The following is a 6632-nucleotide window of genomic DNA, read 5'->3' on the forward strand; positions in this document are numbered from 1 at the left end:
CCAGGCCTGATCAAAAATTAAGAACCCAGAAGCAAGCCCGAGCACGCCTTCCTCCGACAGAAAGAAAAGTGACAGGAGACTCATCTAATTATGAGGTTTTGTTGACAGCCATTGACCGCAGGAAGCAAAGGATGTGGACGCAAAGAAGAGAGGCCCAGGTTTAATCAGACTGGTGCTGATTGCAGCTTATTAGATACCTGAGAGTCAGCTTCTCAATTTGCATAATAATGGCTAGCTGAGGCCCTTTTATTTCCCGTAATTTGGGCGCTGGGCTCAAAATTTGCATTATGCAAAGTATAAAGTTTTCTTCCGCAAGAGGCGAAGGCTGGTCTCCAGTGAAGAAATCGAGGCCTCCAAATGTGCTTCTAAAAAAACCAGGAAATTGTGCAGGTGGGGCAAGGGGACTTCCCAGCCCACCCGGGAAGGCCTCAGCACCTCCAAACAGCTCTCCCTCAAGAGAGGATGCCAGTCAATTAACTAGTCGGAGGCTTCCCCAGACTGCCCCCTCACCCCACCATGCCCAATGCTGCACCTTAGAACAGCAGGTGAGTAATTAGAGTCCTCACCCCTGCCCCTCCCCATAGGAACAAAGAGCCGCTGGGAGTTGACAGCCCAACTGTCTAGGGGCCACTGCCGCATCCTACCCAAAGGTGGCAGGCAACTCAGAGGCAGGCCACAAAAGACTGACACTGGACGCTGACCACTTCAGCCTTTTCCTGGACACTCAGGGTTGGCAGGGCACTGCCCTGTGTGGAAGGGTCCTCAGGGGTGAGTTCATAAGAGTGGCCAGCAGCAGCCGGATCTCTAGCGCCCAGGGAGGCAGGCAAGGCAGCAGGAGATGCTCCATTTCACAAAAGAAAGAAACTGAGGATTGCCCAACCAGGACTCTGACTAGCAGCTCAGGGAAATGCCCGTGTAACACACTGCCCTGGGTGGGCAGGAGTGTGTAAATGGCTAGGGCACAGGGCTGAGCACTCTATGACCTGGTCAGCCTGCCCAGATGCCCACTAGCTGGGTGGTTTTATCTAGCTGTCCCATCTCCTGATGGGGAGCAGAGAGATGGGGAGCTGCTGTCATGGTTACTCCTCATCCTGGCATCCAGAGTCCGGATGGGCTCCAGCATGAGTCAGCCCCTCGTCATTCAGCCTCCTGAGTGCTACTCTGCCCTCCACTTTCCCAGGTCCTCCCAGGCCAGAACAAGCTGGCCTCCCTCACAGAGCTTCCTTCTTCTGGGGAGACCACAAGTGTGGCCTCCCCCATCACTGCCCCTCTGAGAGCACCTGAGACCTGCTTCTGCTGTCCTCTGCCCTCTCTCCTAGCAGCACTCTCTTTAACGAGCTTTCCTGGTCAGTCTTGATCCTTGACCCTTCTCCTCTCCCCCCTGCACTTCCTGTCTCCTCACTGACCCACTGACCGGAACCTCCAGCTTCCATGTAAAAGAGTATGGAATGCAGCTCCAGAGTGGTGGCCTCGGTCTTGTTTCTCCAAAGGATTCTCCCTAACTCCAAGGCTAGGGACCCACGGAGGTCCAAACAATCCCGGGGAGAGATTTCAGCATCTGGGGGGAGACAGCCTGCTCTCCGGGATGCAAGGACTGTGAATGAGAGGGCACGTGGGAGTGGGGTAGGAAAAAGGGTAAAAGGAACGAGCAGGCTCTCTCCAGGGTCACCCCACTGTGCTCCAAACTGGGACCCCTGAAGAGCACCTTCATTCAATCTCCAGGCTCGATTTCTTTACTACTATGGCAAAGAGGAGATCAGCTCCCCATGTTTTAAGCCACCCCGGCAGGAAGCCTGGAGAGCTCCCTTCTCAGAAAGAGGTTTCATGTGAATAAAGTCTATGACATGAGATTTCGGAGAAAATCAATTGTGTTGAAACTGGGCAACCATAAGGCTTAAAACCCAAATTTGCAATATCGTCATTTATGCGCTTCTTTACGAATGCACCACAAGCAGCAAGTCTAACAACCATCGTCATTTCAACTCAATGACAGGTGCAAACGAAGTGCGGAGATCGCTGAAGCCACTGTCGTGCAAAACGACAGGACCAGTCATTTCAACTGCAAAGGAAGTCACATGTACTGTTAAGACCATCGAAGTGTGCTACCCACATCCATAATCGGAAGAAATACTAACATTCATCTTAGTGCAAATAAAGATGCCAGTTTTGCCCATCCAAATTCACAATCTTTGAACTGGATGCCCTTGTTTCTAAGGTGGTTCCAGGCGGACCCCTCCAGCATGAATATTTCTTTGTGCCTTTGGTCTGGGGATCAAATCAAGCCTGGCTTTGCCGAGCCAGCTGAAACCGAGGCAGCAGGTCAGATCACTAGCTTTGCAGCCAGCACCGGTTCAGGGTCTCTGCAACTGTGTACCTAAGTTATGTAACCTGTTGGAGCCTCAGTTTGCCCATCTGTAAATAGGCATAAAAACAGCTTCTATGTCAATGAGCTGTTAGGCTGGAGGGGAAAGACCCAAATCAAACCAAACAAAAATGTGAATACAGACAAGTCCCAGGTCATAGCTACCACTGGCAAAAATACATGTGCTCCATGAATGATTATTTGACAGCCCCTCTTCAAGGCTTCCCCCAGATTGCCCCCTAAATTCTGCACTGATCTACTTCCTAGCCACAGACGGACAGGAAGGGAGAGGAAAGAAAGTTTGTGGACAATTTTGTGGATGCCTCTCTGGAGCTCACTTTGGAGAAAATGATCTATAACTCAGATTGCAAAGATCCGATCTGAGGAAATGTGTACATAAACTGGTTATGGTAGTTATGATGGTTTCTTCCACACTGCCCACAGAAAAAGGATTTCCCAGGGGTTATATTTAGCCTACCCAAAAAAGCGCAGTTTTAAAAGGGCCATTTTGGTGTTAAGTAATCAGATCTTTTTGGAAGCAGGAGTGGCATCCACTTCCTAAATAAACAACATGCCACTGGAAACGATGAACTTTGAAAAACGATGATAGTTACAGAAAGGCTTCAGGTCTTTTGTTCATAAGGCCGCCTTGAGTTGTGCTCGACTAGATGACAATAAACAACAATCGGATCTTGCTAATTTATGGATGTGTTTTCTTTGATGTTTCTTAAAGAAATCAAGGCAGATCAAAAGTACCGGGTAGGGTAAACTATGAAAGCGCCGGTAATAAAGCAGGATCAGAGTACTAACAGATGGAAGCGGAACCTTAGTGCTAAAAGGAAATTGAGAGTTACTCAACCACGTGTTTTAGCTTCTGTTTCTGCGACATAAAGCAAGACCACCAGAAAACAGATAAATAGGGACTCAGTCCTCAGCCAAATCAACATATCTCTGGCTTTTCAATGGTTCATTAGAATTAATGCACGTTCAAAGGCTATTTTGGACTTTTTTTTTCTTATTGTGTACCCTTGTCTAATTGGATCCGACTGGCACAGGAGCAGATTGCACCCCCTTCTCCAGCAGAGCATCTGGTGGATTCGAACCACACACTTTCGGGATTGCAGTGAAGTTTCTTGCCACTAAGCCACCAGAGCTCCATTTACTTTAGACTTAAAAACAAACAAACACTCAAGGGACTTTAAGTATGTAGTGTCATTTATGTAAGTACCTAAATAGTATATTTTCTTTAAATGTGATGATCAGGAACTGTCCCCGTTAAAGGAACATATAACTTCCTTTTTTAGCCACCAATGAAAGCAGTTTCACTTCAAACTCACAGCCAGCCAGTTGACTCGCACTCATAGCGACCCTCTTATCCGATTTCTAAGGCTGTAAATCTTAGCAGAAGGAGACTGCTCATCTTTCTCCCACTGGTGCATTTGAACTGCTGGAGACGCCTTTTAGTTCTTTTAGTTCGCAGTGCAACAACATACTATAAGACTAAGTCAACAGAGCTCCTACAGGGGCTAGAAATTGCCAGATGTGGGACCTGGACCCCTGCAGGCTCTCTAAGTCCCCGAGCTCTCTTTTTCCTCTCTGTTGATTGTGTGCTCCAGGTTAGAAATGCATTCTAGGGCGAGGGTGGGGCACGCTCTATAAATAAATAAAGCAGAGGCCACTGGGTCCTGCCACTCAGCCCAGCATCCTGGCCCCCTGACGGTTGCCAGCAGCTTCTGCCTGAGCCACGGGCTGCCTCTGGCCCTCACTTCTCAGTGCCAACTCACAGTGCCCCTCCACTGGGTTTCTGAGGCTACAATTGGTAAGGGGAAGCCATTGCTCCTTTCCTCCCTGGCAAATTCAGACCTCACTTTGGACTATGCCACCAGAGCTCTCTCTTTCTGCTCTACCACCAGACATTTCCCCAATGGGTAGCCTGCTGGCCACTAAGGGTTGCTACCCTGATTTTTTTAACTAAACTAACATCCAGGGATCTTGGGCATTTTTTTTTCTCTTTAGCTCTGGTGGCTTAGTGGCAAAGAGTTGCGTTGACAACCTAAAGACATGCAGATCAAATCCACCAACTGATCTACTGAAGGAAGGAAAAAAAGGGCAATTTCCTCCTGTGCTATTTACTACCTCTGAACACCGCAGGAGGTTCAGCTATGAGGTGATGTGGACTCGAAGGTCCACAACAATAACAACAGCAGCACATGCAGGTACTCCCCTAAGTACTCCACACACGGCAGTTCATATAATATTCTCTCAACTCTTGGAGATAGGGATATTACTGTACTTAACAGATAGGCAAACAGAGTTTCAGAGTTACTTGTTCTGTTCCCAACAGCCTTCACTAGCTGGGACAGGAGAGAGGAGGAATACCTCCTGCTGGTGGAAAATCACCACACGCAGGCTTACTTTCAGTTCAAGCGTGACCACCCAGGACCACTACAGGAGCATCTTTGAGGTTTCTGGTGCTAGATTTTTGTATTTGACTTTTAATGTAGCCTGTAGAATCAGTGAAGGGGAACTCTGATAGTGTAGTCTGTAAGGAAGTGCCCTGCTAACCCAAAGGCTGGGCTTCGTTCTAATCCACCAGCAGCTCACGGAAGGTGGGAGGAGACAGAGTGACAATATCCTCCTTTCGTAACTTTAACAGATTTAAAACCCCGGTGGAGAGTCCGCTATGCAGTCGGTCGGTTCCAACTCAATAGCAATGAGAAGGGTTTTGTAGGTTTTAGTCACTCAACTCTTAAGTTGCAAAATTTCACTTTGCCATTTTCTTCAGGGTGCAATGCTTTTTTAAAAAAACAAAACAAAACAAAACAAACAAACAAAACCCTCAAACCCCACCAACATAAAAGTTTTACTGAGTAATTCAAAAGATGGTGGCTGTTCTTGAGTAAAGGATGCTTATATATCAGAGAGGGATAAATTTGGTTTCCATTTCCTCATTCCCTTTCCCCAGCTCATTATTAAGGCTAAAGAAATACATTTTGCGTTAACACCATTTAATGAATGCAAACAGTCCCCAACTGCTACACACACACACACACACACACACACACACACACGTTTACACAAACCGTAAACTTATTTCCACTGCATTCCAATGCATGGCATCCTAGGTGCTACAAAGTAGAACTGCCTCACCGGCTTTCTTGGCTGCAGTCTTAATGACAGTAGGTTGCCAGGCCTTTCTTCTGCAGCATGGCTGGGTAGGTCTGAACCACCAACTGTCAGGTTAGCAGCTGAGCACACACTGTGTCATCCAGAGATCTAAGTGCTGGTTATTCTATTTAATAAAAAGATCATGCTACAATAAGGAACCACCGGTCAGAAGTTAATCAGACACTATTTCTTCTGAACCTTTCCTAGTTGATGGTCTACCTGTCACGAATCTGTGTTGCCATGTGCATACTTAAGAGCCAGACAAAAATACAAGCTGAGTAAGAAGGTAAGAATAGCTCTTAAAGAGCCCAAATGGAGGTCATGGCAGGGTGCAGGGTAGGGACGGGGCCTTAGGGGCCGTGTGCAGGCCTACTCTGACCTCTCCTTTCTCCCCACCTGTCCTTCACCTCCTAGTCTACTGAATAACTCTCGCAAACTCAGCGTCGCAGCTAAGATGCCCCTGGAAAACATAGCAATCCCCTTAACAACTCTCTCTACAGATCCAGATCCAACTTCGAGGTCAAAGCCCCTGACTGTTCTTCCCATCTAGGGAACCAGCACAGTTCCCACCAGGCCTCTCTGGGGAGCGCCTTGGTCCGGATTGGCACAGAAGGTGGAGAGGGAAAGGGGCAGGGAGGAGTCTGCCCGTGACCCGTCGGGCTTCTAACTTCCAACAGCGCCCGCACTCCCCTCTACGCCGTCTCGAGCCTCTGCAGCTTCTCGGTTTGCACACTGAGTGCCTCCGCCTCCTGGAGGTCAGAGTGAAGGAGAAGGGGTTGCTACCTGCGCTGGCGGCCGACCTGTATCCACATCCTCACGAGATCCGCTACGGTCCACTCCCTCACCGGGCGCGGGGTACCCGGGGCCCCTCGGACTCTAGGGGCCGCGAGTCACCTGTTCTCCCAACTCGCGCAGGGTCTCCCCAAGTCCCCTCCTTGGCTGCGGATTTCCCGCCGGCGCCCAGCAGGTGGAGCGCCCCGCAGCCCGGAGCGCAGCCCCGCACTGCCTACCTGCTGCGGTCGGAGCCCGGGCCTCGGTGGCCAGCGGCCTAGCGGAGCCGGGGCTTCGGCTCCCGCCTTTGCGGGTCTGCGGGCGCGAGGCT

Source organism: Elephantulus edwardii, unplaced genomic scaffold (assembly GCF_000299155.1).
Source record: "Elephantulus edwardii isolate Elephantulus edwardi_28Jun2011 unplaced genomic scaffold, EleEdw1.0 scaffold00045, whole genome shotgun sequence".
In the NCBI taxonomy this organism is placed as follows: Eukaryota; Metazoa; Chordata; class Mammalia; order Macroscelidea; family Macroscelididae; genus Elephantulus; species Elephantulus edwardii.